The 12,152-nt window shown below is 50.7% G+C and overlaps 1 protein-coding gene across 5 annotated transcripts in view; it reads right to left on the reverse strand.

The window, feature by feature from the left end:
* Positions 1 to 11,920, reverse strand: part of LOC111858346 (ras-associated and pleckstrin homology domains-containing protein 1-like) — a 48,714-nt gene extending 36,794 nt beyond the window's left edge. For 2 of the 5 annotated variants that reach the window (XM_023840032.2, XM_023840028.2), the window contains exon 1: positions 9,260 to 9,609. The gene's annotated coding sequence lies outside the window, so the exon portion shown is untranslated. Of the gene's footprint in view, positions 1 to 9,259; positions 9,611 to 11,783 lie in introns of those variants that run through there. The other 3 variants (XM_023840029.2, XM_023840030.2, XM_023840031.2) reach the window with 3 other exon arrangements.
* Between the last annotated feature and the right edge of the window lie 232 nt (positions 11,921 to 12,152).

The following is a 12,152-nucleotide window of genomic DNA, read 5'->3' on the forward strand; positions in this document are numbered from 1 at the left end:
GTAATTACTAAGAAAGCAACTGCCAGCCTGGGCCCAGACCTCCCTCTGGAGGCTGTTTTAGTTTGAAAGGAGAAAAATTCCTCCTAATTACATGGTGCTGACTCGTTAAAAAAGGCATTAAAAACAGGCACTAGGCAGGCGTTCTGGCAGCCGAGGCACAGAGGGCGAGACGGTGGAGCGGGAGGGGGCACGGGCACGTGAACGGCCAGTCAGAGAACTGGGCACAGGTGACGCACTGCAGGGCAGTATCGGGGCCGTAAGCAGTGTCAGGAAAACACCGACAGGGATACGGGGCAACGAAACGGCCGAGGGCGTGGAAGAAGGCGGCCCGCCCAACCGGATGGGTGACTGAGGCCCTGCGGGAGGGGTAAGTGATGTCACACTCACTCAAACGGGAACTCTAGGAAAGCAACAAAGGCATGAATTACACCCAAAATAAGACAGACATAAAGAGGGCGGCTGAAGTTACTAAAATTAGCAGCCGTTAGCTGTTCAGGTGTTTATACTGGCCATCGTGAGGGTGGGGAGGTTCATGATGGGTGGTGTGGCTGCAAGGGAAAGGGGTCCTGAGGTAAGCCCCCCCCCCAGGGTTGATGAGAGGAGAGACAGGCCCCCAAGATGTTAACCTTTGAATCTGAGGGGAGCTGCAAAAACCTCATTCAGCCGAGGCGACAGTAGCACTGATCGGGCAGCAGCAATGCATGCTGGGAACGTCGCTGGTTTGACAAGTGAGCCGACATGGCCGACGAAGGAAGCAGACTGACTCTCCGCCACAGTGATCGGCAATGGAGCCGCCGGCGGGCAGGGAGGCCGCGCCCACGCCGGCGGGCACACGACGTCTGCAGGGGCGCCATCTCATGCAAAACGTGGATGCAAACGTCTGGTGGAACCATGCAAACGGGGGTTTATGGCGGAGGATGAGCGCAGGAAGGTGGCGAGCATGGAGAGGGACGCTGGGGAGGAAAGCGGGCTGCGTGAGAGTGTCTGTCTGGATGCAAGAACAAGACAGAGATCGTGCAGAGCGGCAGTGACGTGAGGCGCATACACACACGCAGCAATAACACCTTTGGGGGGGGGGGGTAGATTCTTTCTGGTGGGAGGAGGGTTCTGCAAGGCTGAGAAAAGAACACTCAGAGCATCCATTTCCTCGGTTTTTTGTGCCCTGGGGCAGCTGCTGTTATGCGCTAATGGAGATGCGACCAGCAGGGGGCGATGGGCATGGCTGCAGCCACAGCAACCATACATTGCTATGTTGTCGTTCATGGACTGTGGGTGTCCTGTTGTAAGCAGGTACAAGGCTGCTTGGGGAGGGGCATGAGGGCTCCCCTTGTTCACTCAGCTAAAAATAAGTCTTTTCACCCAGTTCTGTTATGTGTCTGGCTGTGTTGCTCACCAGCATGGTGGGTGCTGGGATTAGACCACAGGCTCACTGGTGGTGGCGGGGGGGGTTGAATATGCTGTCTAGCGACTCGATGACAGTTCCTTCCCAATTGGCAGCACCTGTGCAGAGAGACGTAACTTGACCCCTCCTCTGGCAGCAGGCAGCGCCAGTGACCTCACGGCCCGGGTGGGTGTGGGCTCCGTGGCTTTCTAAGATTACCCTGGCGGGCTTCCAGCTCCACGGCCAACGAGGAAAGCCCCCACCTTCCGCCTCAGAAATGGGGGAGGACGTGGAGGTGCGGGAGCTGTGAGGAGCGGAGCAGAGTGGAGCAGGCTGCTGGGGGGCCTGGTATTCCAGCAGTTTGGCGCTGGGGGGGGGCGGATGTCACACTTCTGGCCGTTATTCCCACTTTTATCGGTTTGATCAAAGGGCTTGGGATAAAGCTCGCTCTTCAGGAAGGCCGGCGGACCTGCGCGACGGAACGGGTGATTCTGCTGACACCCTCGGGGTGCGACGGGTAGGTTTGCTGAGCAAACATATAAAATAACTGACACGTTAGTTAACAACGAATGGACTGGAACCCCCCCCACCCCCCACCCAGCCCAGCACTGTAGTTCAGCTGTTACTATCTCCCTTACGGAGCAAAAACATGCCACACGCCATCAGCGAACCCAGTTCTGTGTTTGGGGGGGGGGGGGGGGTGGTGTCTGTCCCTTGACCTTTTTTCTGTGTCACGCCGATGTTTAATTGAGCGATGGGGGGTAATCGCTTGGCCCAGGCAAACGGTAGCAGGTCCACACTTTGCCCCCCCCCCCAAACCACCCCAGCATTTCTAGGGGCAAGTGCCTGCGTCCACTAAGGTCCGCAAATCTCACCAACCGCAGAACTGAGGGAAAAAAAAAAAAAAACTGGAGAATTCTTGGGATTTCACAACACAGACCAGGCTGGATGTTGCCCGCTTCAGTGAACAGGAGAGGCATCAGTAGGCACGATGACTGGGCATGACCAGCCTCGACGAGCGAGCATGTGTGCTGGGATTATTTATATATCACAACTATAAAACTTAAAGGAAAGGAGCAGTGGGTAAAACAGCGAGATAAATGAACGACTCCGCAGCCGAGCGAAATCACAGACGCTCAAGACTGACAGTAACTCCTCTCAACCTCGACAAGAAGACTAAACACACCCTCCCGTCTCAGACAAAACCATCCCGTCAGGATCCTTCATTCCTCCACGTGGAAATTCCATCCTTAACCAGCCGTCGCCTTCTCAGTATTTCTCTTCACACCTCGAGGACGGAAAACCAAACAGCGGACTGAGAGACTTTCAGTGTCAATGGCGTGCTGGGGGCCGCAGATGGGGGCAGGGGGTAATTAAGGCATGTGACGTCACAAAAGGTCACCTTTGTTCCTTACATATTCGTCTCACCACTAGCAGATTTTACGAGGAAACACTCATTCCTTTGTAAGACAACCCTGTTCACCATCCATTGGTGTTCGGGTGTTGAACCGAAAATGGGCGCTAATTTTCCTGTTGCGTTAAGCCTTACCCGACAGTGGCCAATCGCTTTGGTTTACAGACACTGACCTCACATTTAACCAGTGACCCCGACGAATCACACTGGACTGGGACAAAGTGTGACACGCTCACCCACAGACAGCAGCCAATCAGGAGAGCAGAAAGGGGAATGCAAAAAAAAAATAAATTACAAACACACAAGAGCAAGTTCGTTGCATAAAGTTGTGCAATCAGGACTAATACCAGATGCAAATTCTTTAAATAAACAGCGTCCAGTAAGCAGGGCTAGCATTTTAATTTTGGCTGTTCCCATTTCAGGCCACTTTATGATCACAGTTCGTTAGCATGAAGCCCACATGAGGGGGTCATGTCACAGGCAGCATGGTGTAGACCCCCATGCCTCCAGCACCTGACTAACGGTGAGTCAGGCCCAGGAAGGACGCGATGGCCAGGTGAGGCATACAACCCCCCCCCCCCCCCCTCCTGTCTGGGCAGGCGGGAGACATTCCGGGAATCTGCTGCCCCTCCCCCACCTCACTTTCACTGGATGCACCCCCCCCCCACCCCTAGCTGTAGTGGAGTTGTGGAAATGGCAGGTTGACAAGCGGGTCAAAGTCTGCCAGGTTAACATGCGCACATAAGCAGAGGCGCACACGCGCATTTACAGCGCAGGCCATCGCTGGCAGACCCGACACGCCCAGGACGCCTCAATCACACAGCCTACGTCTGCAGGCCTCCCTCATAGCTGCGTCTGTCTTACCCAGGATTAACATCTTCGCTAAGATGCAAACAGACTGCCATCCCCTGTTAAAATCCAGAAATGCACAGGTGTCTATTCTGAACACAGCACACAAGACCACAAAGACAAAAGCTGACTAAGTTGGGGAGTCCCATAGAGTGAAAAGAATATGTTAAGATTATTTATGACCTTCTAGGGGAGGTGTTGGGGGGCCTGCTCAATGCCTGACTGCCCCAATTTCGCAGACAGGCACTCGGCCGCGAGGCTTCTCTCCGGCGGCCTGACGCCACACTCGCGGGGAGGATGTGTGTGTGGTCAGGCCCTCACAGGCCTGCTGCGATTCACCCTGGCGGGACACATTAGCGCTTCATTCGCGAGCATCTCCCCTGCCTGCCATCAGCCATTTCGGCACATCAGGGTCCCAACAGGAGAGCTCAGACATGTAGCCAAGGCCCCATTGCATGCTGGGAAGGCAAGAAGACCCCTGGCATTCCATGTTTACCTTTATTCCTTGAGAGCTTGTGTCACAGTCAGACAGAGGTTAAATTGCTTAACTGGCTTATAAGCAGGTGAGTGTTCGTTCCACTGGCAGTGCGCAGCTCACGGGCAAAACGCAGCGCATGGCGGCCGGGAGCAGGAGGCGCTCAGACTTGCTGACTCACAGCGATCCGCAGCTGCCGGTGCTTCCAGGAAAGTGCGAGGCAGTCGGCAGATTCCGTCGCTTGCACAACGCGCGGGGGGGGGGGGGGGGGGGTTGGCTAGCACGCAGGAAACAGCGCACAAGGGTGATGGGCTGGACTGTGGGATAGACACACAGCCGCGGGGGGAGGGGGGGTGGGGGCAGGTAGAAAGTGGATGAGAAGACTGGGAGGACATAGACAACGAGAAGGTACAGGGAGAGCCAAGAGAAAAAGAGGAGTAAAGACAGAGGGAAAGATGGAGAGACAAAGAACAAAGAAAGAGAGGGAGGGAAAATGAAATGGGGGAGGGACGGCTCCCCTATTGCCAGGGAAGGTCCTCCTCCAAGCCAGATCCTGCTGTCCCAGTTTGCTCTCGAGATCAATCCCACTCTGCTGGACCGGGGCATCACAGCTGCAGAACACCTGCGGGTGCAGCCACACAGCCAATGCAGTGCAGTGCAGTGCAGCACCAAGCCCCCAGCCGTGCGGCTTCTAGCCCTATGGCCCAAGTCCAGGAGCCTTTTAGCACAGCGGCCCCAAGTTCAGGAGCCTTTAGAACAGCGGCCCCGAGTTCAGGAACCTTTTAGCACAGCGGCCCCGAGTTCAGGAACCTTTTAGCACAGCGGCCCCGAGTTCAGGAACCTTTTAGCACAGCGGCCCCGAGTTCAGGAACCTTTTAGCACAGCGGCCCCGAGTTCAGGAACCTTTTAGCACAGCGGCCCTGAGTTCAGGAACCTTTAGCCCAGTGGCCCCTAGCCCAGCACGCCTGAGAACACAGCATCTCACTACCGTATAGGAAGGGATAGCCGATGATCACCACACGGTCTCCGTGTTTAACTACCACCCTCGACATCATGCGGATTGCGCCGGTGACTCCGGTGAGGAGATTTAACCGAAACACCAGCATGCTTGGCCCGTTCCTCCAAAGCATGGAGCGCCTGAGCCGAAACAGGGTTTATCATTCTGAGGACACACACCTAACAATCTCCATCCCTCTCCAGGCAGCGATCAATCCAGGGGGTATGAATAGAATACTCATATATTCGGGCTAGAATATTCCACCCCACAATGAGGCTTGGAATTCCACAGGAGGGCTATCACATTCCAAATGTGGCCACAAGTGTAGCTTCAAAGCCCATTAAAAGATGTTTGTTTGTTTATACATTCATGTGTTTTTTAAGAAAAACAGGCAGGGAGAAGCTCATTTTAAGCACACATCCTCAGAACCATCTCCCCCTCAGACTATGGGTCGCTCCGAAGCGCGGCGGGCACCAGGGGCGGCGTCGAAGGTCGACTGTGCCCAAGAGGGAGCCCAATGCCAAGATGGCACCCCAGGACGCCCTTGGGGCTGCCGAATCGCTCGGCTCAGTTGCAAGTTTTAATTAAAGCTGCTCCAAATATTGAACGACGACTCAGTCGGCAAACGCCAAGAACTGGAGAGGGTTTACGGCAAATGGGGTGCATTCAGAGGATCAAAATGGGTCAAATTCCAAAAGGATCAGCGACTAATTTAAAACAGAGGCGGGGATTCATCCAAGGTCTCCCATCTGTGGACTTAGATGCTGACAGATCACTCTTTCCATGGCCGGTAAGAGACCCGGCAGGCCTCCAGATTGATCGATACGACCTTAAGTAATTCATGGTTTTGTGCAATATCAACAGTTTTTACCAGTGTTAAGAGTGTTAACGCCCAATAGCGCACTGTGGCCTGGACGCCGTTCACCCCCAGCCTCCAAACTGACCAGGCCCCCCCTCCCCAACCAAGAGGAGCTTGGGCCCCCACTAGGCCACCCAGAGAAATTCGAGAACATCTAGAGAAATTCTACACTTCCGTGAGAACACAGCGAAGAGGATCTCGATCACCAGCTATGGGTCTTTGTGGCGCAGAGGCACCGGGACGGAGCTGGCTAGGTTTGTGGAACCAGGCGCTCCTTAATTACACAAAAAAACACCCCTTTCTCTCTCTCCTTGTGCCTGTACGTGTGGGTTGAAATCTTTCCATCTGGTTCAAATAAAATTCCAATGAATGAGTGAGGTGTCTGAAGCTGGGGGGAAGGAGGCATCTCCAGATGTCAGCTTGACGCTCCAGAAAGCCAGTGCCGACGGATTTCCTGAACTGACAACACAGGAAGGAAAAACAGAGGAAAGAGAATGACGTGTATCAAGCCGGAAGAGAGACCAGCCACAAGCGAGATCCTCTTGGCCAGGATCGGCCAAAACGCCGCCGTGAGTAGCATCTACGGGTGGATCTGGGCCGTGAAAGATGACATGGATGTCTGTGTTCGTCCTGGACCTCTCAGCTGAGCCATAGGGCCCCTCCCATGGGAGCGGCAGGAAGATCTAAAAGAGAGCTTTAATTCCGTCTCTGTCCCTCCCTCTCCACCCGCGACACCCACATGACCGCCAGGTGAGATCACTCCTCTGACGCAGGGGGGGATTGGCAGCCAACCTGTTACAAACACCGCTGGGTTTCGAAAATGTCTACATCATACAGAATGACTGGGGGCGGGGTCCTGTTGGGGAGTCCCATAGAGTGAAAAGCAGCCAATCCAGGGAAACTAAGCACAGAGGAAGCACAGGCGCAGAGTGGGAATGAGTGAAAGCAGGAACTTATCTTTGTAAGAGTGAATGAAAGGTGACCTGCCCTTAGTAAATATGTTCCCTCAAATATAACACACACGCACACATACACATGCTCCCAGCGATGCGTAAGAGTTACTCATCCATACACTTATGCAAGCTGTGGTTTTTTATTTTTTAGGAGAACCACGTTAACCACTTGACTTCATAATTTCCATTGGAGAGAGAAAGAAAAAAAAACTTGACAACCTAAATATTTCTCTCTCACTTCTCTGACTACATGCAGTTTCGCAACACGCCTGAAACGCGGCAACGCTCGGAAAACGGGCAGCCGAAGGAGGACGGAGAAAGTGAGCGAGCAAACAGACGAGTGACTGAGGGAAAAATGGATGGATGAAAGCCATCGCGTCCTCAGGAACCAAGATCTTGGCCGGCACAGACGGGAAGTGCGTTTTACTCAATCCAGAGGTTTGAAAATCCAAATCATGTCCCAGGCTGGCTGATGACTAAAGCACCTCCTGTCTCCGCCTAAAGCCAATGCAGGCTGGCCGTATCAGTATCATCAAATACATCCCAGTGAAACCGGTTTCACTTGGCACAGCGGACCCAGAACCAGCCCTCAAAATGCTTACTTGCCTCAAAATACAACTCAGAGTGAAAAATATATTCAAAGAGAAACGTTATTAAGAGATAAATAACCCAAGGACGTAGCCTGTGCAAGTTAAAAGCATCATTTAAAGTAATTTCCATAAATACACTGAAAAGAAACATGTATCCTAGCCACCAACGCCAACAGAATAACAAAGTCCAATCAATAACTGGCTTTAAAAATTCAAGGAAATTGGGGGGGGGGGGGGGTTAAGCATATTCACCACCACTAGCAATATTCCCATTTTTTAATTTGCTGTCAGGCTTAATGTGTATTTCACCGACGCCACCCACTGCCCTTCCCTTGCTGATATCATAGATATTTATACACAAGCAAGCTTAAAAACACGCAGCCAGGTGACATCCGCCCGCACCGGTATTTTTTTCAGCTAAAGCGCTGAAATGTCTGTGAGACTGGTAGTTATGTGAAGCCCAAATGACAGAGCCGTGCAGGCCTCATGCCTCCGACCATCATTTGCCCCTGTCGCTTTGTAAATATTTTCCCTGACAGCTGCATCTCAGTGCACAGGGAGGGAGGGGGGTACATCTTGCTGGATGCAAATGAGTAAAGATGGGTCGGCACCGCAAGGATGGGTCAGCACAGAGATACATGGAACAGGGGCGATCTGGAAAGCACTGAGCCCCAAGAGGGCAAAAATAAAGCCCCAATAATAAATCAGATCCAGTCTCCGCTTTTTCACGGATAAAGCCGAAGGCTTCAGCGATCCGAGATCGTATTTCCAAAGGGGAGAGAGAGCATCATGCGGCAATGGAAACAAAACGCGCTATATCCATCTTAACGGTTAACAGCAGCACTTGTATATATAAATATTTAGACAAAACGAGCCGTGCCGGTTTAAAAACGGGCCATAATCCAGAGGATGAGTTTTTTTCCGCCCCTTTTTGTCGCAGAGCACTAAAGATTTTAACGACACATGCCGGGCGCCGTGTAACGTCAGCAGCTACGCAGGGTGGAGACCGAGCAGCTGCACCGTTATCATCATTATTTTCTGTCCGAAGCACACAGATATATGCAGACGGCGTTTATATCCATTGGGGTCCAGTTATCTTGCGTTTTGTAAATCAATCCAACATCATATCGCGTTAAAAATGAGGAATTAATAGCAATTATTCGGAATTGCTTGCGCGAATACACGCCCACATTGACTATTATAGCAGATGCACATGCGAGTTACCGGCGAATGGCGAGCAAACAATGCAGTGGCTGCTTCAAAGGGGCTGCACAGGCCGGGGAACATCCGCGGCGCTTTCCTGTGTCAGTCCCTCCGGCACACACCCCTCGGATCCCAAGGAAAAAACACACACAGCAATGCAGCGGAGCCGGTCGAAGCGATTTATCGGCTCCCAGGTTTAAACACATCATTACCGGCATGATCTCGCCAGCAGTCCGCCGCCGTATATTTAAATATATATATATATAAAACACTCCAAGTAGGCTTTTAGTACAGCATCAGCTATTGTAGTCTCTACGACGAATAAAAGGAGAATGCCGTTTTCGATCCAATACTTCTAAATGTTTTAAAGGATCTCTAGGAGAGGCTTTGTGGACCATCAAGCCGCAAAATGAAGAACGGTTCCGTAGTTCGCCGCATTTTAACCTGCGACTGTTCAGAATGACAACGCCGTTCCCGGTGTCGGTCAAACCCCGAGCGCGTTAAAATCAAAATGTATATTCAAGCCACGATTACTTACTGTCAGCAATCCAAAGGGTTTGTTTTTCGATAATGCTTCTCCCTGCTTCCCGGGAAAGACACTGGCAACAATGGATTAAGAAATGTTGGTGCAGATCCAGCCGTTAATTGAATTGCATGTGTCAGACTCGGTAAAAGCTCGGGATTTTCACGAGCGCCGGCGACTCCCTGGTTCCGTGGCTCGGTACGCAGAGGACTCACGTCCCCACCTCCATTCTCAGGCGGACGGGAGCACGGATTGCTGCTGGGCGGTCTGTGCGTCTGGTTTCCTGTCCACCCCAGAAATCAACAAAAGCCAATAATACAGCGTGGCTAAACCGTGCCACGAGTAACGCCCATCGGTGCTAGACTGCCCTCATCTGGACGGGTAGAGACAAAGCATTTAACACACAGTGGAATAGATGATTATTCTTCTTGACTGAACTACGAATGTTTAATGAGCGTTGCACTATTCAGTGATATACTGACGTTATTTTGCAATTGATGTTGCACATATCGATACATTATTTATGGATTAAATCAATAATAATAGCAATTAGATTTATTTGTTAAACATTGTAATGTATGCATTCAAATTAATGAGTTTATTTATGTCGGACTGCAAGTTGCTAATAGGGTTGTACAGCGTATTATAGATGCAAATTTAAATGTTGCTTTTGAAACTAATGCACCCGGGCCAAAGTTACCAAGACGGGACAGTCGAGAGGAAATCTTGATTTGAGTTGCGGCGTGCGGTTTATTTACGTCCTAAAGTTAATAAGGAGATCAAAAAAATGACTAATATTTGTTTAAAAAATTCAAGGAATGGTAAAAGAAGATATTCACGGTGCAAACAGGTGGACTCGAGTCTGATTGTAATTAATGAGGGCTCCAATCCATTAACTGAGGCTAACGTTACAGCTTTGTGAGGACAGGGCAGAGGTTAGCGCGGTTCTGGGCGTAAAATGACACGTGCGGCTGAAGGAGATGGTTTTGGGTGACATCATAATCACTCCCCCTGCCCCACAAAACCGCCACATCAAACAGGTCAGTGGCAACAGCACACCTTACCCCCTAGGCTGAGCTGTGACCACCGTATTCAGAGTCGTACTGATCCTTTGATCAGGGAAACCTTTGTCGCCTTTGAAACATAGAATGTCTGAATTCTTATAGAGGTTTTGTGTGAAAAGCATCTGCATAAAGCACGTGCTCCACAAGCTACAAAGTGTGGCGGGTTCTGCAAGGTCGTGCCACTCACTGGTGGGGGGGGAAAATGTATCAAAACGCTGGCTTACAATAAAAACAAGAACACGCGTGCGTCAAAACAGACGGGCTTTCTGTAGCTAGACCTCACACCCGCATTTAGCTCAAATGATGTGGACAGGGAACAAACTGTACAGTGAAGTTACCGTGACTGGGGCCACCAGTGCATGGGAAGAACCATTCGGGCACGTGGAGAGGGAGTGGCTCTAGTTTACGCAGAGTAAATGTTTTGTAACGACTATATGTAGACATATTTCATAGTACATTACATGGAAAACATCATGTCCTCCCAAACCGAGCCTTGCACTGTTAAAAAAAGAAGGATCCAGAAGCTGATTACAGGGGAGGCTAAATACTTCCCAGTCCCTGAAATTGCGGCATTGGTGAACACTGGCTGTTATGATTTGCTCTCTTTCACTTTTTATATATATATATTTATAAATTTAGCTTTCTAAATTTAAACATTCAGATTTTTATTTATAGCATGTCATGTATTCAGTTTTGTGTACTGCATCACTAACAAGTCCAGCAGTTTTTAAGAAAATCAGCATTTCCGTTCTGTGTGAATGTCCTTATATCTATTAATTTCTCCTTAGTCGAGAAATTAATTTTTCGTGGAGCTGGATAGCTTAATGGTTTGGTGATTGTGTTGCGGTTTTGGAGGACTTTGGTTCCTGCCTGGGGATGGTCACATAAATGCTTCGGGCCCTAGAGCGAGGCCCATAACCCCAGCAGCCCCAGGAACTGACTGACCCCTGCTTTTTCGCTTATATGTTGTTTTGGATAAAAGCATCTGTTAAATGAATTCGTGTAAATCTAGCTGTATGCTCCACTTAACCACACGCTGGGACTCTTATCTGCTTGTGAGTAAACTACCACTTTTGTGCAGCACGTGTGCCCTCTACTGTCTGAAATAGGTATAGTCATTTGTCTTTTACTGTAAACCAGGGGCGGGCAATTTTTTCCACAAAGGGCCGCTGTGTATGCTGGTTTATGGGATGACCTTTAGGTCAGCTGTTCAAACCCAGGTTTGAGGACTCTTCAGCCAATCAGTCCTCTAATCAGTAATCCAGTTAGGCAGTTGCAGTGAAAACCCGCATACACTGCAACCCTTTCTGGATAGGATTGCCCGCCCCTGCTCTAAACCAATGAGTAAATGACTTCTTAGTGCTCTGCTCCAATTTGGAAGGCTTTGGAAGGTGAATTGGTCTTTAAATTGTCTGTGGTTTGTAATTGTGTGAATAAGCTTGCACTCTGCCATGTCAGGCCATCCCGAATGTCACCTGTCTCTGTCCCCACTGCCTCCTGTGACAGGTTCCAGGTCAGGTTTCACTACGACCCGCATCTGGATGGATGGATGGAAGGTATAATTATTGCACTTCGGAAAATTCACATTGACATCATCCAGCGGCCATTTGGTAAATGGCTCTCGTGGTTCACAGTCACTCGTCCTTTTCCTGGCTGAGGACTCTGCGTCTTGTCTTTCTGCAAACCCGTCTGCCTGCTTCACTTCACCTCCAAGCCTCCCCATCCGCCAGAGGAAGGGCAGACGGCAGCTAGAGGCAGGACGGGCCTTTTCCAGCCTCTCATCTCATCCCTCTCCACTTTACCACTAGGGACAGACATGAGCAGTGAAAATCAAAGACTGTTGT

The sequence above is a fragment of the Paramormyrops kingsleyae genome, chromosome 16, assembly GCF_048594095.1.
Source record: "Paramormyrops kingsleyae isolate MSU_618 chromosome 16, PKINGS_0.4, whole genome shotgun sequence".
NCBI lineage: Eukaryota > Metazoa > Chordata > Actinopteri > Osteoglossiformes > Mormyridae > Paramormyrops > Paramormyrops kingsleyae.